We start from the raw sequence: 27,729 nt of genomic DNA, 5'->3' as shown, positions 1-27,729 counted from the left end.
CTGCTGGGGATGTGATTTGGATTTCCTGCATGGCAGAATGGGGTTGGACTGGATCAGGGCCCCTGTGGTCTCTTCCAACTCTATGATTCTATGATTCTAGGCCGTGTGGCCCCCCCCCATACAAGAGCATGGCCTCTCCCTGCCCCCCACCCTGCCTGCAAATGAGAAATAACAGCACAGGACAGGACTGCGGGGGTCATCCAGAGGGACCCCCAAGCCTCAACCTCAGCCCCCCCAGGAGTCAAGAAGAGGCTCCCACCTTCCCAGTTCCCGCTCTGCAGACCCCTGCTGGGCCTCAATGGCAGAGTGTGGGGCTGGGGAGGGAGACCCCCGAACTGGCCAGACCAGTCTTCCCCTTTGAACTGTGCCTCAGTGCCCCCCCCCCCCCCACACAAGGCAAGGTGGGGCAAAGCCTCCCAGGTGTGCAGCATTTTTGGCAAAGGCAGTGGGGAGAAGGAGGCCTCTCTCCTGCCCCAGCCCCACCCTGGCCTTGCCCAGACAGGCCCAACCGGTCGGGGCCCTCTTCACTCACCCCACACATGCGCACGCGCCCCACAGGCTCTGGAGAGGAAGAGGCACAACCTGCCACTAGGCCAAACTGGAGGCAAAACTGGCTGGAAGGGGGGGGATACAACCCTCCAGAAGAAGCAGGGGAAGCCCCCTCCCCGGAGACAGGCTCGCAGACTCCCCAGCTGCCACCAACCACGGGGCCACCTCCGCCTTCAGACAGCCAAGCCATTTGCCCCAGAAGGCAGACCAGGTCCCAGAGCCCAAAGACCCCTCTGCTCCATCCATTTCAAGCCCTCCCCCCAGCCCACCCCAATCCAGAGCAGGGAGCCCCCCTCGGCCCCTGTCTCCACTCCACTGGCTTTGTGCCAAGGGGCTCCTGTTTCCAAAGGCAGCTGGCAGCCCCTCAACACTAAGAACACACACAGAGACAGGCACCTGGCTTCCGGGGCTTTCCTTTCCTCTGACCATCTCCCCTTCTTCCATGATGCATGTCCCCCGCCAGACCCAAGGCAAGGCAAGGGCCCTAGGCAAAGGGCCCCAGGCAAAGGGCCCCGGCTGCTCCGCTCTTCCCAGGGCAAGGAGGCAGCCACCTCCAGGCCTCCCTGGGCCAGGGCCCGCCTTGCTTCTGGCTGGAGACCCCGCCTGCCGCTCTCTGCCCCGAGGAGGAAAGACATTCACCTCCTGTCTTTCGGGGCCTCGTTGAGGCCAGCAAAGGGCGCCAGGGGCCTGGGAGAGCCAGCCAGCATCCCTCCCTTCCGCGGCTGCTCTGCCCTCGGCTGCCTGGACGGAAAGCCCCGGGAGGCCGGCGCCCAAAGCAGAAGCCTCCGGAGGGAAGGGACCCCCGGGGAGCCTTACCGGGGCCTGTCTCGCGGCTGCGGCTGCCGACGGCCAGCAGGAGGGGCTCGGCCCCGCGGCGGCTCCAGAGGGCGGCGGTGGCGGTGGCGGTGGCGGCGGGGCTGAAGGAGGCTCCGGCGCGGCAGCGGGGCCTTCGGGGCCGTCGGAGGCGCCCGGCCAGCCCCTTCCAGAAGCCGCCGCCGCCGCTGCCGCCGGCGGGGGCCCCGGGGGCTTGGCGGGACTCGAGGGCGCGGAGGTCGCGCTTGCTGGGGAAGGGCCGGAGGGAGGCGGCGTCGCCCTCGCTGCGGGTCCGGAGGCGAGCCCCGGCGGAGGAGGAGGCGGAGGAGGCGGCCGAGCGGCGGAGGCGGAAGCTGAAGCTCTTGCGGAGGCTGCGGAGGCTCCCCCGCGGACCCCCCTCGCCCCCGGAGCGCGGCCCGAAGGGGCTCCAGCGCCGCCAGGGGCCCCGGGCCCCCTGCTGCTGGGGCTGCTGCTGGGGCTGCTGCTGAGGCTGGGGCTGGGGCTGGCGCCGGAGGAAGGCCAGGAGGCCGGAGCGGGGGCGGGCGGGGGGAGGCGAGGGCAGGGCCGGGGCTGCAGCCCCGAGGCCGTTCCCGGAGAGGAGGACCAGGCTCTTGGGCCGCAGGGCCTGCTTCTCGGCGGCGCGGAGGGCGGCCCGGACCGAGGGCGCCCCTTCCAGGTCCAGGGACTCGCAGAGGCTGAGCGCCCTCCGGGGGCAGGCAGGCGGCGGCGGCGGCGGCGGGGGGCCCGGGGCCCGGCTGGGATCCCGCCAGCGCCAGACCCCCGGGCCCCAGGCCCACGACATCAGGGCCAAGGGCAAGGGCAAGGGCAAGGGCGGGCCGGAGGGCCCTCAGCCGGACCCCCGCCCAGGGCCCCGCATCCCGCCCTGCCTGCCTGCCTTCCCTTCCCTTCCCTTCCCCTCCGTCGCCTCGCTCTCCGCCGGAGCCGGTCCGACCAGACGCCGCCGGAGCCAGACATGCCTGGACCTGGCGGCGGAGCTGCGCAAAGCCCGGCCTGGATCCGTCCCGCCTGGGAGCGGAGGGGCCCTAGTCCGCCTCTCCTTCCCTCCGGAGGGAGCCCAGGGGCCAGGCGCAGGGGGCCCTGTCCGCCCAGGCCCCGCCGCAAGCGAGGCTCCGCCGGGGAGAAGAAAGAAGGCGGCCCAGGATGGGCTCCGAAGCCGGAGGGCGCCTCTCCGGCAGCAAGGCCTGGAGTGGCCCCTGGGCCAGAGGGCCCCTGCCCTGAGGGGCCTTCGACACTCCTGGAGGGAGAGAGGCCCCTCTGCAGCCCCGGAAGGCAGACCACAGGCGCCCGGCCAGAAAGGGGGCTTCTCTGGAGGAAGCAGGGAGCCCTTTCTGGCGCCCCTTCTGTGGCCGAAGCCCCCCAGGCCGCCTTCTTCTTCCCTGGCCGCCGGGCGAGTGCTGGCCTTTCCTGCCCAGGAAGGGGGCCTCCGGAGCTTCCTGGGGGCTAGGTCCATCCCCAAGAGAGGAAGGCCCAGCCGCTTGAGCCCAGGCCGAGGTCCCCCTTTCTGGGCCAGGCTTGCCTGCCCTCTTCTCCCCTCCCTTGGCCTGCCTTTGAGCCTGGCCCGGGGGGGGGGGGGGGCTGGGGCTTGGGCAGGGAAGGTAGCCTGGCCCCCTCCGTTGCTGCTGAGGAGGAGAACAATGGGGGGGGGGGTTAGGGAGCATGCCCCCCTGCCATACTCCTCCTGAGTTCTTTGGCTCCAGTTTCTCCATTGGTCTCCTCTCTCTCTCTGTTGCAACGCATGGTCATCGAAGCAACTGGATCCTATGACTGGAAGCAGCTCTAGGGTTCTGGTCAGATCCAAACTCTCCTTCTTCCTCGCCCCACTTCCTCTTTGCTCTCCTTTCTTTCTCCTCAAACAAGGCTGCATCTACACTGGAGAAAAGACCTGGTTTGCCACCGCTTTAAGTGTCTTGCCCCTCTCCATCGATGCCCCCTTGTCATGGGGGAGAGGCTTGCACACCCTCATTGATGTTGTGAGTTATGCTGGCGGTGGTATAATAGCCACTTATGGGGCCTCCCATGCCAGACAGGTCACAACCAAAGGGTCTGACCAAGAGCGCCAAAGGGCAGGATGGGCTCTCTAGCCTTATGGACACCATCCAAGGAGAAGGAAAACTCTGATCCCAAACCCGTGGTGAGCAACCTGTCCTTCTTCTTCGTGGTCTCTGCGAATCATACAAATGGGTTTAGACTGACAAGCTTAGGTCAGCGGCGGAGGGAGTGTCCTGAGACCAAAGCTATGGTAAACCAAAGACATATTTATTGTAACAATAAACACCTTGAAACATAAAAAGAGTCAGTCTTTTTGTTCATGCACAAACTCAACATAGCAATAACATTGCAAAACCTGAGAAGGGAATAAAAGGTCATGCAAGACCAAACCCCATTGGAATAGTGCAAACCAATCAGGACAGCAGTAACATTGCAGAGCCTGATAGGGAAATGTAGGGTCACGCAAGACCAATCCTACTGAAACAGAAAACATCATTAGGTCAATGTAAACACAAGCAATGTGTACAACACATGACACAGTCAACACCAGTAATGCAGTCAGTAATGCAGTCAGTGCAATCCAGAAACCAACACAGCCCTCCCAAAAGCTGCGTCCCGTATGGCCCTAGTGTCCAGCCTATTGTGTTTTATAAAAGTCAATGGCTGGGACCAGACAGCAGCATTGCAAACATCCACTAAAGGGATTCCAGCCAGGAAGGCAGAGGATGCTGTGACCGCCCTGGTCGCATGCGAGCGCACCCTGACCGGCGTCGGTCTGCCTGACAATTCATAACAGAGATGGATGGTGTTTGCCACCCATTTCGAGAGTCTTTGGGACGACACCGGCAGACCCTTCCTTGGTTCCGAATAGCACTGAAAAAGTCTTTCGGAACGGCTGGAACCCGTCGTCGTCCTGTCCAAGTAGAAAGCCAAAGCTCTCCGAACGTCCAGCATGTGTAAGCTGCGCTCATCTGGAGTGGACGGGTTCGAAGCCAAAGTCGGTAACACAATGTCCTGGCACATGTGGAAGAAGGAAACCACGTTAGGGAGGAAGGTGATATCAGTGCGGAGTACCACCTTGTCCTTGTGGAACCGGAGGAAGGGCTCATCCCTCCACAAGGCACACAGTTGCCCTGCCTGGCGGGCAGAAGTGATGGCCACAAGGAAGGCGGTCTTCCAAGTCAATAGTCTTAGGTCAGTTGTGGCCAAGGGTTCAAAGGGCTTGGATTGGAGAGCAGACAAAACAACCTCCAAGCTCCAAGCCGGGGCAGGGACTGAAACCTGGGGGTGGAGGTTATTGCAACCTTTTAAAAAGTTTTTCACAAGAGGGTCCCTGAAAAAGGAAGGCAAACCATCATACTGAAAGTGTGAACAAAGAGCAGACAGATAACATTTGATGGATGTGAGGCACAGCCCCGCATCCACCAACGACATCAAAAACTCCAGCACCACCGGTACTGTAATGCGGTGCGGAGACAGATCCCTTTCACCAAGGAAGTGAAGGAACCTTCTCCACTTGGAGGCATAGGACCTCTGGGTTGCAGGCTTGTGCGCAGCATGGATCACCCTCTGTACCGACGGTGGAAGCGATGTCAGCGCCGGAGCCTCCACGCCACCATCAGCAACGAATCGGTGTCGGGGTGTCGGACTCTCCCGTCTTGGAGGGTCAGAAGGTCCGGCCACGGTTCCAGTCGGAGGAACTCGTTGTTGGATCGGCAAAGCAGCAGCGGAAACCATGGCTGCCTCGGCCACCACAGCGTGATGAGGATTGCATCGACGCGGTCCCTCAACATCTTGGAGACCACTCTGGTCAGCAGTGGGAATGGGGGTAAGGCATAGATCGTCTCCCCGGACCAATCGAAGGCGAATGCATCTCCGAGGGATCTCTCGTGTCGCATTCGGGAACAGAACTGGGGGCAATGGCTGTTGGAGGCTGACGCAAACAGGTCGATCTGGGGGGTTCCCCACCGACAAAACAGGTCGCACACCGTCTCCGGATGAAGCCTCCATTCGTGGCAGGTTGAGGAAGCCCTGCTGAGTTGATCTGCTAGAGTGTTCTCGTCGCCTGGCAGGTGAATCACCTGGAGAAGGATGTCTCTGTGGATGCACCAGTCCCAGATCCTCAGCGTAATGTCCAAGAGAGTTCTGGACTTGGTGCCTCCTTGCTTGTTGACATAGTACATCACGGTTGTGTTATCCGTTCTGAGCAAGACCACCTTGCTGGTGACGCTGGATTCGAAAGCCTTTAGTGACTTCTCCACAGCCAACATCTCCAGTGCATTGATGTGGAGAGTAGACTCCTGTTGAGACCATCTTTCTCTCACACACAAGTCCAGGAGATGAGCGCCCCAGCCCTCCATCGACGCATTCGTCATCAGGGTCATTTGAGGCTGAGGCTGGGCGAAGGGCATACCGACACAAACGTTTCGGGCATCTAGCCACCACATGAGGGAAGTGGTCACGGGCTTCGGTACAGAGAGCCATCTGTTTGGGGAGTCCGTCAAGGGGTCGAAGATGGAAAGGAACCAAGACTGGAGTGGCCTGAGACGCAACCGTGCCCACGGAGTCACGAACGTAGTGGACGCCATGTGTCCCAAGGCAACCTGAATGTCTCTGGCCTTGACCCTCCTGTGAGATCGAACAGCGTTCACCACAGTCGACAAGGCCAGGAAGCGGTCCTGAGGTAGGTAGGCAGTAGACTCTTCGGAGTTGAGGATGGAGCCGATAAAACAGACCTGCTTGGACGGGACCAAGTGAGATTTTTCAAGGTTGACCACCAGTCCCAAATTTGACAGGAGGCGCAGGGTGAATTGTATTGCGTCTTGGAGCTCCTCTCGCGATGGGGCTGTCAGCAACCAATCGTCCAGGTATGGAAAGACGTTGAAGCCCATCCGATGCAGATAGGCCACCACCGAGGCCATGCACTTCGTAAAGACTCGTGGAGCTGTGGCGAAGCCGAATGGGAGGACATTGTAGTGGTATGCAATGGAGCCGATGGCGAAGGCGAGGAATCTCCGGTGGGATTCTCTTATCCCCACATGGAAATAAGCGTCCTTTAGGTCCACCGTCGCAAACCAAAGGTCCTGGTGAAGCAAGGGCAAAATGGAAGCCAATGTTACCATGCAGAAGCGTCTGTACTGCAAAAAAGAATTAAGCCCCCTTAGGTCCAGGATGAGCCTAATTCCTCCATCTGGTTTCGGCACCGTAAAGTACCTGGAGAAAAAGGCCCTTGGCCATAACTCAGGAGGCAAGGGTGAGATGGCTCCTTTTTGAAGGAGAGAGCGCACTTCGTCGAGAAGGGTGCCCGAGGGGGCAGTAGAAATGAAAGCTCCGGTGGACGGGAGCTCCTCGAACTCGAGGGTATAACCCCTATGGACGATGTTTAAGACCAGGAGTCGGAAGAAATGGAGGCCCAAACGGTGACAAAGGGCCTAAGGATGTCCAAAAAGAATAAAGCAGAAGGGGCGAAGTGCGCTGGGGATCTTCATGCCCTCTTCTTGCTCTGGTCAGGATCCTGCCGGCGGTTTTTACGGTACCGGGACTGGTTACGGCGGCCAGAGGAAGAGGAAGACTGAGATGGGTACCTCTGGCGCTGTGAGCCCTGCTGGTGAAATTGGTGTTCCTGGTAAGGGGACCTTTGGAACTGACCTTGATGATGCTGCCAGGGACGGAGTCGCTTGCGGAAGGAAGAAGGCCCTTGCGCAGACATGCCATGTTTTCTTGCCGCTGCCTTCATTCTGAATTTTTATTCAGCTTCTCATCGGTGTCGGCATGGAACAACCCCGAGTCGTCGATGGGCATGTCCTCGATGGTGGCTCGGACGCTCGGGTTGAGGTCCGATCCTCGGAGCCAAGCGTGTCTCCTCAGCGCGATGGACGCCGCCATAGCCCTGCCCGAGCATTCGGTGACATTCCTGGCTGCGGTGATGAGCCAGCTTCCAATGGAGTGGGCCTCGTCCCTGATTTCAGTAAGGGTCCTCTGTACTTCGTCTGGGACGTCAGGAATGAGGGAGAGATGCCCTCCATCAACGTCTGCATGTAAGCCCCCATACAGGCCGTATAATTGGTGGCCTTCGCTGCCAAAGCGGCCGCCGAATATGCCTTACGGGCCAGCACATCAATCTTCTTGGCCTCCTTGTCCATCGGCGAGGTGGCCTGGCGCTGGGTAGAGGTCTGCTGGGCACCCTCCACAATCGACGAATTCTGACGCGGGTGGGCGGTCAGCCAAGGAGCGTTAGGTGCCGAGACCTTGTAGAGGGATTCTATCTTCCGCGAGGGTCCCAGAGGTGAAGAAGGGATGTCCCAGGAGTGTTTCAGGATCGTCTCCAGAGAAGGCAGAAACGGAATGACCGGAGGTGTCTGGACCCGACCGTGGACCCGTCGCTCGACTGGGTCTTTGGCATCTTCCTCAGGGTAGGCCAGCTCAATGTCCAGAGCCCTGGACATTTTAATCACATGTTCCCCGAAGGAACGGACATCATCCGACGGGGAGGCGGCCTCCGGATGGTGCAGATCTTGGGGGGACTGGCGAGGAAGATCATCGTCCTCATCGGAGTCGACAGGAGGATCCGGCTTGGAATCCGAGGATTCGACCTGAAGCACTACATTCGCCCTGGACCTGTCCACTGAACGAATCACAGGTGGAAGCGAGGCTGTCTTCGAGGTGCCCATGGGACTGGAACGTCTCTCATCCCGGTGCCGGTCTTCCTGAGGGCGATCACGAGTGGAAATTTTACTCATCGCCACCTCCTTAGGGACCTTCATATAAAACTCATCCGCTTTGGAGTCGTAATAATATCCACCGTCATCCAGACCTTGAGATGGAGAGAGAGGGGCTGGAGATGGAGACCTGGAGCGCTGGCCCTGAGAATCCTCGTCCTCCAACAGGAGAAAGGGAACAGTGGTAGACGCCGACGGCCCTGGAACCGAGGATGGTTGCTCTGCATCCATCACGTCCCTCACGGAAGCGTGGTCCTCACGAGGGATAAGCGGCCGCTCCTGATGGGATGCGGAAGGAAGGGTTCCCTCTGTTAGAACAACAGACGTAGACTCCGCACGGGGGCGAGGATGGTCTCTCTGGTCTGACTTTTCACCAGCATCTGCCCTCTTAGATGGGGACTTGTTGGAGTGGTCCCGCGAACGCTTAGCCTTCTTGGCAACCGACACGTCTGGAGTCGAAAGTGATGCCTGCCTCTTCTTGGCCGACTTTGACTCACGCGGGGCATCAGGCGGGAAGAAAAGGATCGGCGACTCTGAGATCCTCGCTCCGGATTTGGGGGCATCTTTCTTGTGAGAGCCAGACTTCGCCTTCGAAGGCTCTGTACCATCCGCTCCAGTCGGCTTGGAGCGATCCTTGGAGGATCCGGAGCCGTCTTTGGATGCAGACGGGGCCACCTTACGGGCCTTATGGTCGGAGACCGCCCGTGTAGATGACATTGAAGCCTCTCCGGGGACTCCCTGGTCTCGTGATGGAGTCGAGGCGGCGGCTGAACCCACTGACCCTGATTTCTGAGGGTGTTTGGTGGGCTTGGAGGTGGCACTGGGCTTCGTGGAGCCACGGGCCACAGTGGAACCAGAGCTGGGCTGCCCGGATGCCAAGGGTGATGCTGTAGACGGCGGGGCACTGGCCGGACCCTCGCGGATGGGAAGAGCCGGAGCTCCAGCAGACACCGAAGGAGCTGAGGACGGGCGAGGATCCCCTTCCCGGATTTTACCCTGGGCAATCGCGGACGTCAGTCGGGATTCCCTATTTTTCCTAGCCTGGGAAGACATTGACTTACAGAGAGGGCAAGCCTTGGCATCATGGTTCCTTCCCAAGCAAAGAAGACAGGAGGTGTGCGGATCCTGCACCGGGACTTTCCCCCCGCAGACATCGCATTTTTTACAGGGAGGAGACATCGCTACCGAAGCCGACGCGTCAAAAACGAGATCCAAATCGAGGTCAACAGTCCAAAAGTCCAGTACACGGGAGAAGAAGAAACACCAAAGTCCAAAAACAGTCCGAGTCAAGAAAAACCAGTGATCCAAAACAAGCTAACGAGCGAAGTTCCAAACAGCAGCCAAACGCGGCGGAAAAAAGGAACTGGGGAAAAGAGTGGGAACCGGGGCTTTATAGGAGGGGGGCAGGGTTACCGCCAAAAAGTTTCTAAGTGTTGCAAAGTGTACTTTGCCCAGTGATTCCAGAAGTTTCCGAACAGCACTGCGCAGGCGCAGTGAAACCCATTTGTATGATTCGCAGAGACCACGAAGAAGAAACATGCATTTATATTAACATTTTTTAAAAAAAATAGCAATTTTTTTGTGTGTCCTCCATTTTTTAAAAGTGTCCTCCATTTGAAAACTTTGTCCTACATTTGTCCCAGTTTATTTATTTATTTTAAATGTTATTTAATTACTTATTTTTTGGCTTCGGCCCCCCAGTTGTCTGAGGGACAGCAACTTCCAGGCCAGGGCTAAGCAAAGCCCAACAGAGTGGCTCCACTCTTTCCCTTGACCCTGTGGACTGGACTGAAGGCAACCGGACAAAGGAGTGGCTGCCCAGAGCCTCCTGGCCACCAACTGCCCCCTCAGGTCCTGCAAAGCAAGGGTCTTGCAAACCTTCCTGGCTCCCTTGATGGACCCCATCCATCCGTGGCGCAGTTGCGCTCTTTTCCTACTGCCTTCCGCTTAGTCTCTTCCAGCGAGTCACATCTTCTTATGAGATGCCCAAAGTACGGCAGCGTCCAATCATAGCGTTGGAAGAGACCCCCAAGGACCATCATCCTGTCAAGCTCCTTTCTGCCATGCAGGAACTCACAAACAAAACAGATGGCCACCCGGCCTCCGTTTAAAGACCTCCATTCAGGGAGTGTCTTCCACTCTCAGACTAGCTCTTACTGTTGGGAACTTCTTCCTAATGTTTAGGGGGAATCTCTTTTCCTGTAGCTGGAACCCATTGCTCCACTGTGTCCTGTTCTCTGGAGCATCAGAAAACAAGCTCGCTCCATCCTCAGTATGACACCCTTCAGGTATTTAAATAGTGCAGCTATAATGTCACCGCTTAACCATCTCTTCTCCAGGCTAAACATCCCCAGCGTCCCCCTCAGTCTCTCCTCATTGGGCTCCATGGTTCCCAGGCCCTTCTCCATTCTGGTGGCCCTTCTCTGGAGACATGGCTCCAGCTTCTCAACCTCCTTCTTGAAGCGTTTTCCCCAGAACTGGGCGCAGGGTTATTCCAGGCGAGGCCTGACCAAAGCAGGACGGAGTGGCACTGTATACGGACTTACTTCAATGTCTTCACTGCCTTCTTTATAGTTGTGGAAGTCACCTGTGCTCAATCTTTCTGTTTCCTTCATATTCAACTGTAAGTCTGCCTTTCCATTGCCTTCCTTGATTTCCCTCCACACTCCTTCCAAGTCTTTGCTATTTTCTCCTAGTAGTACAGCGACATCTGCGCATCCTAAACTGTTTATGCTCCTTCCCCAAAGGTTCCCACTTCCTTCCTCAGAGTCTCATCCTGCTTTGCATTTGACATCTTCAGCAGACAAGTGACACAGCGCAGCCTCCTTCCAACCGGAAACCGTCGCGTTTCTCTTTCTCCTGTCCAAACTATTCTGTCTTTTCTGGTCCTGAGCACAGGTTTCGCATTAGGATCGTCATACGTTGGGGCACACAGGCGTCTTTAAGAGCAATCCATTGTTTTTCATGCTCTACACAACCAAAGGCTTTGCTATAGTCTACAAAGCGGAGGCTGGTTTTTCTCTGGAATGCTTTGCTGGGCGTCCGTTTGCAATGCGGCCCCTTGTGCCTCCTCCTCTTCTGAACCCAGCTTGGGCATCTGGCATTTCTCCGTCCGCAGGCGTCTTGGTTTCAAATGTGAGCATCTCTTTGCTTACCTGGCAGATTGATGCAAGGGCCCAGTGCTTACTTCTTGGGGACTGGAATGGAGATTGGGCCTTTCTTTTGCTTTCCACATTGGTTGACAGATTTTAGTGAGAATCTGATCCTGTCTCTGTGGCTTGAAGCAGCTCCGTTGGTTTGCCATCTGCTCCTGGTGACTCATTTCTCCCAAGTGCTTTGAGTGCAGATTCCGCTTTGCTTTTTTGAACTGTAGGTTCATCTTCAAACCTTTCCTCCTTGAATGAATGCCATCCTTTCGTCTCTTACACAGATCTTCAGTATATTGTTTCGCCTGTCCTTTTATTTCTTCTTGATCGTAGAGCGTTCACCTGTTGATCCCAGAGAGTCCCCGCTCCTGGCTTAAATGTCTGTTTGAATTCTTGGATCTTGAGGGAGAGCTTTCTTGTTCTGCCTTTTCTGTTGCCGTCTTCTGCTTCTCTGCATGGATGGCCATTGCAGTGCCCTGTCTCCTGCACACAAGGCATTCAACAGCCGCATTCAGGCTTCTGGTCCTGTTTCATGTGATGTCTGTGTATACAGTTGCCTCTTTGGTTGCCTGGATGCGTTTACGACGGATAAACTGTTGGCTTCACAAAATTCAGTCTGCTTCGTCACTTGACCCTTCGCCAAATTCTTCTATAATCCTTGGTTCTGCTGTTTCCTGCTTTTGCATTCCCATCACCTAGGATTACCAGAATGATCTCTTTTGATCTGTGATCACTTTCCTCCTGGACTCCAGCACAGAATCTTTCATTTCCTCTGGTGCCATTGTTGTTGCCCCTGAGAGTTCCTCCGCCAGAATCACCCTCCACTCCTTCTGCTTGGCCCATTTCATCTGGCTCCTCAGCCAAAGCCTGTCTGACCTGGGAGATCCTATTAGGAGTGCTGCTGCCTCACAGGACTTCCCAGAAAGGCAGGGCTGGGGTGGGCCTTCTCTATGGATGGCCAAGTCTAGACCTAAGCCCCAGTTCCCTCCAGAGTATGGCTCAGAAAGTCAGATTTGGCCCAGAAAGCTCAAGACCGCTTCCTTGGGGCATTGGTGCTGGAGAGGCTTCTTCCTCATGACCTTGTGCAGCTCTTGGGACTGGACCCCTCAGGCCTGGGTCCCCATTCCTGCATCCCCCCATCAGCCACCGCTCCAGGAGACCCTCCCCATAGGCCTCTGGAGGCACCTGGCTGCTGGGTTCAGGGAAGGGGGCTCCTCTGTGGAGGCTCCAGGACTCTGGGACCAGCCTCACCCGACCCCCGTTTCATCCTGCCCCTTCCATGCAAGCCCTCAGGAAAACTGTGTCGGCCGGCTTGCTCCCGTTTGTACGTTTTTGGCTCCTAATTTGTTAGTTTTTGAGTGCAGTGGCTTTATCTTGTAGCCATTTGGGTAGTTTGGGGTGTGGTTTCCATCTTTGGAGGTGGATTCAAAACAATAAACGCAAATAAAACTACTGCAGAGCAGGCAGCAACAGAGTCGCCACAGCTGTGGCCCTTCATCTGCAGGCCTCCCTTCGCAGACTGGCTCACCTGTTTTTAATTGTCTTTTCAGCACCAGGTTGATTTCAAAGAAAGAAACCTGCCTGACCTTTGTTTTAACTCTACATTTTATTTATTTCCTCTTTGCGTTAAGCTGCTGCTGCTGCTGCTGCAGTTTCTCCTTGTCTTTTGGGGGTATTGGTCCTTATGCCTTAGGCTCTGTGCTGCCCTGGGAGCCACAGCTGGAGAGCAGCTAATAAATGGTCTCAGTAACTGCAATGGGAGAGAGCTGAGCCCAGTGGCCAGCAGCCTCTTTGCTGGCCTGCCTTACATGCCTCCCAGACCCGCACAGGAAGGGTTGGGTCTAGAAGACCCTTTGCCCTCCCGTTCTGCGCCTGGCTCTCATGGAGGACAAATCTGCAGAGAGTGGGAGAGTCCAGATTAATGCCGAAAGCCTTCTGTCCTTGTTTGCCTCCCTCTTTTTGCCATCCTGAGCAGATCAGAAAGCAGATCAACAAACGCGTGGCAGCAAAGAGCCAGGGAGACAGTTTGCGACCTCAGGCAAATCCACCAAAGTCTTATCCAAGCACTGATGCTTTTTCTGCAGCGCCACAAAACATTGCCCTCCCCGCATTCAGCAGCTGCTTATTCCATGGAAGCTGTTCAGAGGCTGCATCCAGTAAACCTGACAAGGACAGGTTGCTTACCTGTAACTGTATTTCTTCGAGTGGTCATCTGCGAATACATACAAATGGGTTTCACTGCGCCTGCGCAGTGCTGTTCGGAAACTTCTAGAATCACTGGGCAAAGTTAACTTTGCAACATATAGAAACTTTTTGGCGGTAACTCCGCCCACCCGTTATAAGGCCCCTGCCTTCCCGCTCTTTTCCCCAGTTCCGCAATTTTTCCGCCAAGCAGGCGATGGAAGAGCCAATAAGAGCAGGACACTGAGGGGACGGACGGGTGGGATTTGTATGTATTCGCAGATGACCACTCGAAGAAATACAGTTACAGGTAAGCAACCTGTCCTTCTTCTTCGTGGTCTCTGCGAATCATACAAATGGGTTAGACTGACAAGCTTAGGTATGCGGCGGAGGGAGTGTCCTGAGACCAAAGCTATGGTAAACCAAAGGTACATTTATTACAACAATAAACACCTTGAACCATAAAAGGAGTCAGTCTTTTGTTCCTGTACAAACCAGACGTAGCAACAACATTGCTAAACCTGAGAAGGGGAGATAAGGTCGTGCAAGACCTATCCCATTGAAATTGCGTAAAGCAACATTCCACAGAATGCAAACGCAAAGACATTATATACACAAATGCTAAACACAACCATCAGTAGTGCAATCAATGCAACCCTGAAACCAACACAGCCCTCCCAAAGGCAGCGTCCCGAATAGCTCTGGTGTCCAACCTATAATGTTTGATAAAAGTCAGAGGTTGGGACCAAATAGCAGCCTTGCAAACATCCTCCAAGGGAATCCCCGATAGGAATGCAGAGGACGCTGACACTGCCCTTGTGGAGTGGGACCGAACCCTGCCAGGGAGAGGTTTGCCCAGGAGTTCATAGCAGAGGTGGATGGTACCGGCCACCCATTTGGAAAACCTCAGTGCAGACACAGGCAACCCCATTTTCGGTACCGAGTAGCATTGGAAAAGTCTCTCGGACCGACTGGAGGCAGCAGTTCTGTCCAGGTAAAACGCCAGCGCTCTCCTGACATCAAGAGAGTGCAGGGTCCGCTCCGCATCCGAAGTCGGGTTGGAAGCGAGGGTCGGCAACACAATGTCCTGGCACATGTGGAAGGCAGACACAACTTTAGGCAAGAAAGTAATGTCTGTCCGAAGGACCACCTTGTCCTTGTGAAATCTCAGGAAGGGCTGGTCCCTCCTTAAGGCACAGAGTTCGCCCGCACGGCGGGCAGAAGTGATGGCCACAAGAAAGGCGGTTTTCCAAGTCAGTAGTCTCAAGTCCGCCGTGGCCATCGGCTCAAAGGGCTTGGATTGGAGCGCGGACAGTACCACCTCCAAGCTCCAAGCCGGCGCCGGTACCGACACAGGAGGATGCAAGTTGGCACACCCTTTAAGGAACCCTTTCACCAAAGGATCCCTAAAAAAAGAAGCCCTCCCCCCGAATTGGTACTTAGCACAAATGGCAGACAAATAGCACTTGATGGATGCGAGGGAGAGCCCCTCATCCAAGAGCGCCATCAAAAATTCCAGCACCACTGGAGTAGACACTTGAACAGGAGACAAGCCCTTTCGATCCAGGAAGAGGCTGAACCGTTTCCATTTCAGGGCATAGGACCGCTGAGTAGAAGGTTTTCTTGCAGCCAGTATCACCGTCCTCACCGACTCCGGAAGGGCGGTTAGGGCTGTATCTTCCAGGCCACCAACGGTAGGTTCACGATGTCCGGGTGCAAGATCTGGCCGTCCTGAGTCGACAGCAGGTCGGGACGGAAGTCGAGGCGGAGGAAGCATCTCCTGGAGAGGTGGAGAAGGGATGCGAACCACGGCTGTCTGGGCCACCACGGAGTGATCAGGATTGCATGCGAACGGTCCGCTGTCATCTTGGACACCACCCTGGTGATGAGAGGGAAGGGAGGAAAGGCGTACAGCAGCTCTCCCGTCCAAAGGAAGGCGAACGCGTCTCCGAGAGATCCGTCCGCTAGTCCTCTGGAGCAGAACTGGGGACAGTGGCTGTTCCACGCGGTCGCGAAGAGGTCGATCCGGGGGGTTCCCCACCGCTCGAACAAGTCGCTGACCGTCTCCGGATGGAGCCTCCACTCGTGGCACACCGAAGAGGATCTGCTTAGGCGATCTGCCAACTCGTTGTCCTCTCCTGGGAGATGAATCGCCTGGAGGAGCACCTGTCTCTGGATGCACCAGTCCCAGATGCGAAGAGTGATCTCGAGCAGGGTCCTGGACTTGGTGCCTCCTTGCTTGTTGATGTAATACATCACGGTAGTATTGTCCGTCCTGAGGAGGACCACTTTGCCTGTGACAGTGAGCTCGAATGCCCTCAGAGCCTTCTCGACTGCGAGCATCTCTAGCGCATTGATGTGGAGACGTTTGTCTTGTGCCGACCACTTGTCCTTGACAACCAGGTCGAGCAGATGGGCGCCCCAGCCCTCCAGAGAGGCATCGGTTGTCAGAGTCAATTGAGGTTGAGGTTGATGAAAGGGCATCCCGACACAGACGTTGCGATCGTCCAACCACCATCTTAGGGAAGCGGCCACCGGCCTCGGTACCGTGAGCCACTTTGACGGAGGGTCTTCCATCGGAGAGAAGACTGAGAGGAACCAGGACTGCAGCGGGCGCAAGCGAAGCCGTGCCCACGGTGTCACGAAGGTCGTTGACGCCATGTGTCCCAGGGCAACTTGGACGTCCCTGGCCCTCACCCTTCTGTGGGAAATGAAAGGTTTCAGTGATGCCACTAGTGTTTGGAAGCGGTCCGCGGGAAGAAAGGCGGAGCATCTTTCGGAGTCGAGGATGGCTCCGATGAACTTGGCTTGCCTGGCCGGAGTGAAGTGGGACTTCTCCTTGTTGACGACCAAGCCGAGAGAGTCTAACAGGCGCAAGGCGAATGAGATTGCCTCTCGGAGATCCTGTTGAGAATCGGCGACAAACAGCCAGTCGTCCAGATAAGGGAAGACCCTGTAGCCTCTTTGGTGGAGGTATGCCACCACCGGAGCCATGCACTTTGTAAAGACCCGTGGGGCCGTGGCCAGGCCGAAGGGGAGCACGTTGTAGTGATATGCGGTGGAGCCGACGGCGAAGGCGAGGAATCTCCTGTGGGACTCCCGAATTCCAATGTGGAAGTAGGCGTCCTTCAAGTCGACCGTTGCGAACCACAAGCCCTGGTATAGAAGAGGCAAAATAGAAGCCAAAGTTACCATCCGGAACCGGCGATATTCGAGGAAGAGGTTCAACTGTCTTAAATCCAAAATGGGTCTGATGCCGCCGTCCGCCTTCGGTACCGTGAAGTACCTGGAGAAAAAGGCCCTGGAACAGTGTTCGGGGAGTAACGGAGAGATTGCCCCTTTGAGGAGCAAAGCGCGCACTTCGTCGAGAAGGGTGTCCGAGGGGGGGGTGGAAATGAAAGCTCCGGTGGGCGGGAGCTCTTCGAACTCGAGGGAGTAGCCCCTACAGACAATGTCTAGTACCCAGGAGTCGGAGCAAATAGAGGCCCAAACGTTGGTAAAGGGCCTAAGGATGTTCAGAAAATACAGAGGGGAGGCGAAGTGCGCAGGAAGTTTTCATGCCCTCTTCTTGCCTTGGTCGGGGTCTTGCCGGCGGTTTTTACGGTACCGGGAAGACTGGTTACGGCGGCCAGAAGACGAAGAGGACTGGGATGGGTACCTCTGGCGCTGGGAGCCCTGTTGATGAAACTGGCGGTCCTGATAGGAGGACCTATGAAATTGGCCCTGCTGCTGCTGCCAAGGGCGAAATCGCCTGCGGAAAGGAGATGGAACGGGGGCCGACATACCGTGTTTTTTCGCCGCCGCCTTCAGCCTGAACTTACGATTAAGCTTATCGTCTGTCTCGGCATGGAACAGGCCTGAGTCATCGATGGGCATGTCTTCAATCGTGGCTCTAACGCTGGAGTTGAGGTCCGAACCCCTCAGCCAGGCGTGTCTCCTCAGGGCGAGTGATGCTGCCATGGCTCTGCCCGAACACTCAACGACATTCCTGGACGCCGTGATGAGCCAGGCGCCAATGGAATGGGCTTCATCCCTGATTTCGGTCAGAGTCCGTTGAACCCCATCCGGGACGTCCGGCACAATCGGGGAGATGCCCTCCATTAGGGTTTGGACGTAGGCGCCCATACAGGCAGTGTAGTTGGTCGCCTTCACCGCCAGTGCAGCCGCTGCGTAAGCCTTCCTAGCCAGGGCATCAATCTTCCTGGCCTCCTTATCCATAGGCAACGCCGCCTGACGCTGAGTGGATACCTGCTGGGAGCCCTCGACGATGGCCGAATTCTGGCGAGGATGTGAGGTCAGCCATGGTGAGTTCGGAGCCGAAACCCTGTAGAGGGACTCGATCTTACGCGGCGGGCCAAGGAGCGAAGAGGGAGCATCCCAGGAGCGCTTGACCAAAGTCTCCAGAGACGGCAGGAATGGCACGGAGGGTGTCGCGTGGACCCGACCCCGTACCCTGCGCTCAACCGGGTCCCTAGCTTCCTCTTCAGGGTACGAGAGCTCGATGTCCAGAGCCCTGGACATCTTGATGACATGCTCCGCAAAAGATCTGACGTCATCCGTCGGGGAGGCTACCTCTGGGTGGTGCAGAAATTGAGGGGAATCACGAGCTAGCTCTTCATCCCCCGAGGCGATATCAGAGCCGACGGGTTCCGGTTCGGAGTCAGACGAAAGCAGCTCGACAGCAGGCACAGGTCTGGCATGTGTAGTAGGCCGGGTCACGGGCAATTGGGAGGCGGCGGAAGAAGGTCCCGGTCGGTCGGCCCGTTCCTCGGGTCGGTGCCGATCCTGGCCACGAGCACGGTCTTGCTTCCGGGTGGGGTCCCGAACCGAAAGGGGTTTAGCCAAGGCGACCTCTCTCGGGACCGGCAAAAAGAATTGGTCAGTCTCCGAATCGTAAAAGTAAGTCACATCATCGGGCTCCCGAGCCGGTGAACGCGGAGCAGGAGAAGGAGACCTCGCTGGAAGGTCACAAGGGTCCTCATCCTCTGAAAGAATAAATGGGAGAGCCGTCGAAGTTGACGGATCTTGGACCAGGGAGGATTGGACGGCGGCCCCACGGTCATGGTCACGATCCCCTACAGGAGAGTGGACCTCAACGGATGGCGTGGCGAGGGATGCAATCGGCACCGGAGAGTCGGGACGAGGGCGGTCCCGATGCTGGTCCCGATGCTGGGCCTTGCGGGACCGAGAAGTCTCCTTGGGTACGGCCAGTCTCTTGGATGGAGACCCTGACTTGGAACTCGGGTGACCAGTAGATGACTTGGCCTTCTTGGGAGAAGCAGAGGTCGCAGCTGGGACCGATGAATGCCTCTTCTTGCCCGACTTAGGACGAGCAGGTGCATCCGGGGGAAAAAAGAGAATTGGTGACTCCGAGATTCTAGCCACCTGCCCAGCTCCATCCTTTTTCCCGGAGGAAAGCTCCTTCGGGCCCGAGGCATCGGGTTCGGAGGCGGCCCGCCTCGAAACGGAGTCATCCGGCTCGGAGGGCTTGGAACGGCCAGATGAGCCCGACTTGGACTTGGACTTCTTGGAGCTAGACGAAGTCGCCGAAGCCGCCTTATGGGACCTCTGGTCGGAGGCCGCTCGGTGGGATGACCCCGATGGCTCGGAGGGGGCTCCTTCTTCGTGAGGCGGAGCAGAGGTGGCAGCAGAGCCCAAGGAACCCGGTTTATGAGGGTGCTTAGCGGGCTTGGAGGTGGCACTGGGCTTAGTGGAGCCGTGGGCCACAAGGGGTGCGGTGTCGGAAACCCCCGAATCCAGCACCAGCGAAGTAGAGGGAGGTGCGCTGGCCGGACCATCACGGACCGAAAGAGAAGGAACCACGGAAGAGGCCGAGGGGGCCGAGGCAGGCCGAGGGTTCCCTTCTCTAATCTTGCCCTGGGCTATGGCGGACGTCAGCCGCGATTCCCGGTTCTTTCGGGCTTGGGAAGACATAGACTTACAGAGGCTGCAAGCCCTGGGGTCGTGGTCCCGGCCGAGACACAGCAGGCAAGAAGAATGCGGGTCCTGTACAGGAACTTTTCCTCCACAGACGTCGCATTTCTTGAACGGAGGAGACATCGTTAGTCGAAGTCGACGAGCCAAAACGAGATCCGAAATCCAATCGAAGTAGACGGTCCGAGGTCAAAAGCACGGGGGAAGAAGAGAAGCCAAAGTCCAGAAAACAGTCCGAGTCAAATAGAACCAGTGATCCAACAAGCTAGCAAGAGCGAAGTTCCAAACAGCAACCAGCACGGTGGAAAAAAGGAACTGGGGAAAGAGCGGGAAGGCAGGGGCCTTATAACGGGTGGGCGGAGTTACCGCCAAAAAGTTTCTATATGTTGCAAAGTTAACTTTGCCCAGTGATTCTAGAAGTTTCCGAACAGCACTGCGCAGGCGCAGTGAAACCCATTTGTATGATTCACAGAGACCACGAAGAAGAAGTGGGTAATGCATCCCCCTCCGCCACTCCCATCGCCTTTGGAATCTGACTGAAGTTTATCTAGGTCCCAAAATATCATCCCACGGAGCAACAAGAACCCTCCTCAGGACATCCTTCTGCCCTTCTGGCCCACCCAATTGGGCTCTGGCAGCAGCCTTTGCCAACCTGCAGGGCCCATTTTCTGGCTGGGTTGGACTACACACCCCATCATCACCAGCCAGCCTGCTGGGCAGCGTGACCCCATTGGGCAGCAGAGGGTTGGGGAAGGTGTGCAAAATGAGATGAATGCCGCAGCAGATCCTTTCGTCTTGCAAACCAAGTGGCCCACGGAGCAGGGGCCTTTTCCTGGGCTGAACAGCTGTGAGCACTTTCCTTTCTGGGAGCCCAAGGCATGTAGCAAGTAGCTGCCCCATTCCTGTAGCATGCTTGACCCCATAGCCGCCTCCAGACTTGCCTGGGTCTGGTTGCCCTGCCTCCATAGATGCCCAGCAGATGCCAGCCTCCAGCAGCTTTGCTGCTTTGTTCAGTGAGTTTGGGCCGGTTTACACCATTCACCAGCTCAACTGAAGCTGCCACAGAAAGCAGCAATGGCACAACTCCTCTCTCCTGGGCAGGAGGAACAGCGGGCCATTGCTGCCTTCTGTGGCAGCTTCAGTTGGGCTGGTGAAAGGTGTAAACTGGCCCAAACTCACTGAACTCACTGAACAAAGTAGCAAAGCTGCTGGAGGCCGGCATCTGCTGGGCATCTATAGAGGCAGGGCAACCAGACCCAGGCGAGTCTGGAGGAGGCTACGGGGCCAAGCATGCTACAGGAATGGGGCAGCTACTTGCTCCCTAGCACCAAGGGCCCCATACTGTCTCTGTCTGTTTCACCCATATCAGCCCTTTCAAAGGGCATTCAAAGCCAACTGTGAATGACTGAGGGATGCTTTCAGCTCTCCTAAAAGTGCCACACAACCTCCAAGTGGGCAGATCTTCTTTATTTTTCTGCTTGTGTTTATTTTTTTGTATTACTGAAATCACATTGGCATAACTCTGGAATTGAGTTAAAAAGCAATATTAAAAATGTATAAACCCCAAAGGCATGCTGGGTAGGGCATAGGGCAGGGAGGCGGGTTAAGGAGAGAGAGCGACAGCAGAAACAGCCCCAGTTGCGCTGCTTCTTGGCTGTGTCTTCTGCCTGGCAGAATGGAGTTGCACTGGATGGCCCTTCAGGTCTCTTCCAACGCTGGGATTCTATGATTCTCTTGCGGATAATGGCTGCTCTCAAACTGCTATATCCCCCGTTTTCATTAACAAGCGCCACTTGCCACCATTCATAACCCCCCGGGGCTGGTGGACCTATTACAATGGTCCACCCTCAAAGGCTAATGGGACCCAAAAGGTTCCAGGAAGCCCTGGAGGGTGCAATGGCTGGTAACGCCGGCGAATCTGTCGAAGCCTTGGTGTCTACCTGGAACAAGGATCTCACAAAGGCTATCGACACAATCGCTCCCAAGCGTCCTTTTCAACCCACTTCGAATAGAAATCCTTGGTATACTGAAGATCTTAGAAGGATGAAGCAGGCTGCACAATGACTAGAGCACCGCTGGCAAAAGACTCAATCCCTATCTGACAAGACACCTCATAGGACTTCTCTTAAAGCCTATCGAGTGGCAATACATGCAGCAAAGAAGTCTTTCTTTCCTGCATCTATTGTGTCTGCGAAGTCTCGCCCGGCAGAGCTTTTCAAGGTGGTTAGGAAGCTGACTCAGTCTCCTTCCACCTTGAATATGTTATTCCAACCCACAGAGACCTGCTGTGATATTTTCAACGACTACTTTGCAGATACAATCTCTCGGATAAGGGCCGACTTAGACTCCAGCCTTAACACAGAAACATCTAGTGAGGTGTCCAGTGACTCTGTTAATGAGATTCATTTGGATCAGTTTCCGTCTCTGAGTACTGATGACGTAGACAAGCTGCTTGCCAAGGTCAAAAAGACCACCTGCCCTCTTGACCCCTGCCCTTCATGGCTGGCCATCCAGGGAGGGAGATTAATGCCTCCCTCAGGGAAGGCAGTTTTCCAGCCAGTTTAAAACTGGCTGTGGTTACACCTATTCTTTAAAAGCCTTCCCTTGATCCCTTGGAGAAATCTAACTATCGGCCGGTATCTCTCCTTCCGTTTTTGGGCAAGGGGATCGAGAGGGCAGTTGCAAACCAGCTCCAAGCAGTCTTGGATGACACCAATTATCTTGATCCATTTCAAACTGGCTTCAGGTCGGGATACGGAGTCAAGGCCGCCATGGTCGCCTTGGTCAATGATCTCCATCTGGGCATCAACAGGAGAAATGTGGCCCTGTTGGTGCTCTTAGACCTCTCAGCGGCCTTCGATACCATCGAACATGGTATCCTTCTGGAGCGCCTGAGGGAACTGGGAATCGGAGGCACTGCTCTGCAGTGGTTCCGGTCCTATCTCTCAGGCAGATTCCAGATGGTGTTGCTTGGGGACAGCTGTTCGGCCAAGAGGGAGCTCATATCGGGTGTCTCTCAAGGCGCGATACTGTCTCCAATGGTATTCAACATTTACATGATACCGCTGGGTGAGATCATCTGGAGACATGGGCCGCAGTGTTATCAGTACGCTGGTGAACCCAAATCTATTTCTCTATGTCTCGGACCGCTTTGGTGACCAAGGATGGCATCTCCCCTCTGAATGACTGTCTGAGGTCAGTAATGGATTGAATGAGGGAAAATAGACTTAAACTGAATCCAAATAAAACAGAGGTACTCGCTATAAGCAATCCTAATCTGGGAATGGTGATAAGCTCCCCAGTTCTGGACGGGGTCACACTTCCCCTAAAGGACTGTGTCCGTAGCTTGGGGGTACTCCTGGACTCATCGCTTCAGCTGTCATCTCAGGTGGATGCGACAGCCAGGAGCGTCTGTTATCCGCTTTGGCTGATTCGCCAGCTATGACCCTTCCTGGAACGGGAAAACCTAGAAACGGCTGTACACTCACTGGTCACCTCTCGTCCCGATTTCTGCAATGCGCTCTACATGGGGCAACCCTCGTGCCAAGTTTGGAAGCTGCAACTGGTCCAAAACATGGCAGCCAGATTGGTTACAGGGAATTCGAAATTTGATCCTATTACACCTATCTTAAAATCCCTTCACTGGCTGCCTATTAGCTTCCGGGCACAGTATCAGGTGTTGGTTATTACCTATAAAGCCCTACATGTCCTGGGTCCAGCTTACCTGAGGGAAGGCCTCCTCCCATACAATCCTTCCTGCATTCTCAGGTCTTCCTCTGGGAAGAATCTCTTGCAGTCCAAGAAAACCAGACTGGTATCGACTTCCCAGCGGAGGTTTTCTGTTGCCGCTCCAAAAGTCTGGAGGAGATCCACCTTATAACATCTTTGGAGGCCTTTAATAAGAAGGCATTAAAAACTGATCTCTTCCAGCAGGCATTCCCAAACTGACCTCCTGGGTATGTTCATTCTCCAGTTGGGAATTGTTGTTTTTAATGCTATTTTAAGGTGGGAGGGAGATAGGGAATTGGATTTTATATGTTTTACTATGTTTTTACTTGTGGTTTGTTGTGTTTTATTTTTATTGTTCTTATGTTTGTTGTTACCCGCCTCAATCCAATACAGGGAGAGGCGGGATATAAATAAATTATTAGTATTATTATTATTGTCCGAAGAGGTAACCTGAATGAGTCACGAATGTTGCCCCATCTCTGCCGGCCCCTGGCCCCTCTGCAGGAATCCTCCATGGAGGGCGATCACTGCGTGGGACAATCCTGCTTGGAGGGGTACCCCATCACCACCCTCTCCTCCACTTTGCTAAGAGCCCCAGAAAGGGCAGGGCATCTGAGCCCCATCCCCCCAGCCCTTGCCTGACTCCCCCCCAGAACTTGAAAAGCAGCTATGAGACCAGAGCATCCCCCACTGGAGCCCTCCTGGACCAGCCCATCCAGTGGCCACTGAGACCAGCCAGTTGGGTGCCAAGAGGGATAGAGAGGGGAGCCAAAGACTGGCCCATGCCAGAGTCCTGGAACCGGGGTCCCCAACTGGGGCATGTCTCCCCTTTCCTGCAGATGCCCGGAATCCCTTCTTCAGCCCTCCTTGCAAGAAGGGAGCCCACCTGCCGGCTACTTGCTGCTCCCTCTGCCTGCCCGCCCCCACCGCCACCCTCCCTCCGTGTCTCAGTGGCCACCAAAGGACAGCCACTGTGAAACAGTCGCAGCTGGACAGGAGTTTAAGCCCCAGCTGGTGCTGCCAGATGTGCAAACTCTCAACCCTCCTCAATGCACTGGCAGGCGCCTGGCTTTATTCCCCAGGAGCTAAAGGGGACGTGATGGTTGTGGAACGGTCTGTGCCCAGAACACAAAGGCCATGCTCCATCCTGCCACTTGCCCAGGATGAGGAGGACTGCCCAGGACATGCCACAAGGGCATCTGGCCCTGCAACGTTTAGCCTTCCAGCTTGTTTCATGGATTTATTAAATGTGCTCAAACACACACACACACAGAGGCCCTCTGCAAAAGGCTCCATGAAACCCCTGCTCAAAGGAGAGCTGCCAGCTGCAGCTATGGTGGGGCTTTAGGGTCGGGAGGTTCACTGGCCAGGGAGCCACATTGCCTCCCCACCCCGCTCCAGCCTGGATATGCCCTTGCCCTTGGGGAGCCCCTCAATGCAGGGGTCTGGAGGGGGGCAGAGATGGACAGGTTGCTCACCTGTAATGCTATTTCTTCGAGTGGTCATCTTCGAATACATACAAATGGGTTTCACTGCGCCTGCGCAGTGCTGCTCGGAACCTACTGGAATCACTGGGCAAAGTTTACTTTGCAACATATAGAAACTTTTTGGCGGTAACTCTGCCCACCCGTTATAAGGCCCCTGCCTTCCCTCTCTTTTCCCCAGTTCTGCAATTTTTCCGCCAAGCAGGCAATGGAAGAGCCAATGTAGAGCAGGACACTGAGGGGACGGACGGGTGGGATTTGTATGTATTCGCAGATGACCACTCGAAGAAATACTGTTACAGGTAAGCAACCTGTCCTTCTTCTTCGTGGTCTCTGCGAATCATACAAATGGGTTTAGACTGACAAGCTAAGGTAGCGGCGGAAGGAGTGTCCTGAAACCAAAGCTATGGTGAACCAAAGGTAATTTTATTGTAACAATAAAAACCCTTGAACCATAAAAACGAGTCAGCCTTTTTGTGCACAAACACCTCAACAGCAATGACATTGCAGAACCTAAGAAGGGAACATAAGGTCATGCAAGACCAGTCCCATGGCCATATGTGCAAACAAACATTCCACCTGAATGAGACTTGAACATTCAACCAGAATTTAAAAAACAGTGCATAGTAAACATAACTTGTCACAAACACATCAGCGGTGCAGTCAATGCAACCCTGAAACCAACACAGCCCTCCCGAAAGCTGCGTCTCGGGTGGCTCTGGTGTCCAGCCTATAGTGCTTTACAAAAGTCAATGGCTGGGACCAGACAGCAGCCTTACAGACATCCTCCAAGGGAATCCCCGACAGGAATGCAGAGGATGCTGACATTGCCCTTGTAGAATGGGACCGAACCCTGCCAGGGAGAGGCCTGCCCAACAGTTCATAGCAGAGGTGGATGGTACCAGCCACCCATTTGGAAAACCTCTGCGCAGACACGGGCAACCCCTTCTTCGGCTCCAAGTAGCACTGGAAGAGCCTCTCGGACCGACTGGAGGCAGCAGTTCTGTCCAGGTAAAACACCAGCGCTCTCCTGACATCAAGAGAGTGCAGGCTTCGCTCCGCATCCGAAGTCGGGTTGGATGCAAGAGTAGGCAACACAATGTCCTGGCACATGTGGAAAGCAGACACAACCTTCGGCAAAAAAGTAATGTCTGTCCGGAGGACCACCTCGTCCTTGTGAAACCTCAGGAAGGGCTGGTCCCTCCGTAAGGCACATAGTTCGCCCGCACGGCGGGCAGAGGTGATGGCCACAAGAAAGGCGGTTTTCCAAGTCAGTAGTCTCAAGTCCGCTGTAGCCATCGGTTCAAAGGGCTTGGATTGGAGCACGGCCAGCACCGCCTCCAAGCTCCAAGCCGGGGCCGGTACCGACACAGGAGGGTGCAGGTTGGCACATCCCTTCAGGAACCCCTTCACCAAGGGGTCCCTAAAGAAGGAAGCCCTACCCTCAAATTGGTACCTGGAACAAATGGCAGAGAGGTAGCACTTGATGGATGTGAGGCACAACCCCTCATCCAACAGCGCCATCAAGAACTCCAGCACCACTGGAGTGGAAACTTGAGCAGGAGCCAAGCCCTTTCGATCAAGGAAGAGGCTAAACCTCCTCCACTTCAGGGCATAGGACCGCTGGGTGGATGGCTTCTGCGCGGCCAGGATCACCGTCCTCACCACGTCCGGCAGTGAAGCTAGGGCTGTATCCTCCAGGCCACCAGTGGCAGGCTCTCGATGTCCGGGTGCAGAATCCAGCCGTCCTGGATCGACAGCAGTGCCGGCCGGAAGTCGAGGCGGAGGAAGCATCTCTTGGAGAGGTGGAGAAGGGATGCGAACCAGGGCTGTCTCGGCCACCACGGGGTGATCAGGATCACATGCGACCAGTCCGTTGTCATCTTGGACACCACCCTGATGATGAGAGGGAAGGGAGGAAAGGCGTAGAGGGATCCGTCCATTCACTTCCTGGAGCAGAACTGGGGACAGTGGCTGTTCCATGTGGTCGCAAAGAGGTCGATCCGGGGGGTTCCCCACCGCTCAAATAGGTCGCTGACCGTCTCGGGATGGAGCCTCCAGTCGTGGCACACCGACGGAGATCTGCTGAGGCGATCCGCCAATTCGTTGTCCTCTCCGGGAAGATGAATCGCCTGGAGGAGCACCTGTCTCTGGATGCACCAGTCCCAGATGCGGAGCGTGAGGTCGAGCAGGGTCCTGGATCTGGTGCATCCCTGTTTGTTGATGTAATACATCACAGTGGTGTTGTCTGTCCTTAGGAGGACCACCTTGCCTGCGATGGCAGCTTTGAAAGCCCTCAGCGACTTCTCAACAGCCAGCATCTCCAGGGCGTTGATGTGGAGAAGCTTGTCTTGGGAGGACCATTTGTCCATGACGACCAAGTCGAGGAGGTGGGTGCCCCAGCCTTCCAGGGAAGCATCGGTTGTCAGAGTCAGTTGGGGCTGAGGCTGATGGAAGGGCGTCCCGGTGCACACGTTGCGACAGTCCAGCCACCATCTCAGGGAAGCGGCTACCGGTCTTGGTACTGTGAGCCACTTGAACGGGGGGTCCTCCATCGGGGAGAAGACCGAGAGGAACCAGGACTGAAGAGGTCGAAGGCGAAGCCTTGCCCACGGCGTGACAAACGTTGTCGAAGCCATGTGGCCCAGGGCGACCTGGACGTCCCTGGCCCTCACCCTTCTGTGTGAGATGCAAGGCCTGAGCAATGCTGTCAGCGCCTGGAAACGGTCTGGAGGGAGAAAGGCAGAGCATCTTTCGGAGTCGAGGATGGCCCCGATGAACTTGGCCTGTCTGGTCGATGTGAAGTGGGACTTTTCCCGGTTGACGACCAGTCCGAGGGAGTCCAAAAGGTGCAAGGCGAATGAGACTGCCTCCTGCAGCTCTCGCTGGGATTCGGCGGCAAACAGCCAGTCGTCCAGGTACGGGAAGACTATGAAGCCTTTCTGATGAAGGTATGCCACTACCGGTGCCATGCACTTTGTGAAGACTCTCGGTGCCGTGGCAAGGCCGAAAGGAAGCACGTTGTAGTGGTACACGGTGGAGCCGACGGCGAAGGCGAGGAATCTCCGGTGGGACTCCCGAATCCCGATGTGGAAGTAGGCATACTTCAGGTCGACAGTTGCGAACCACAGGCCCTGGTGGAGCAGAGGCAGAATGGAAGCCAAG

The 27,729-nt window shown here is 56.0% G+C and overlaps 1 protein-coding gene across 1 annotated transcript in view; it reads right to left on the bottom strand.

Moving 5' to 3' along the window:
* The window catches only part of AGAP3 (ArfGAP with GTPase domain, ankyrin repeat and PH domain 3), a 93,149-nt gene that overhangs the window by 54,995 nt on the left and 10,425 nt on the right, over positions 1-27,729 (bottom strand).

Source organism: Sceloporus occidentalis, unplaced genomic scaffold (genome assembly GCF_023333645.1).
Source record: "Sceloporus occidentalis isolate IW3139 unplaced genomic scaffold, rSceOcc1.0.p SCAF_7, whole genome shotgun sequence".
Taxonomy (NCBI): Eukaryota; Metazoa; Chordata; class Lepidosauria; order Squamata; family Phrynosomatidae; genus Sceloporus; species Sceloporus occidentalis.
The sequence above is the reverse complement of the archived record's forward strand: the minus strand, read 5'-3'. Positions and strand labels throughout refer to the sequence as shown.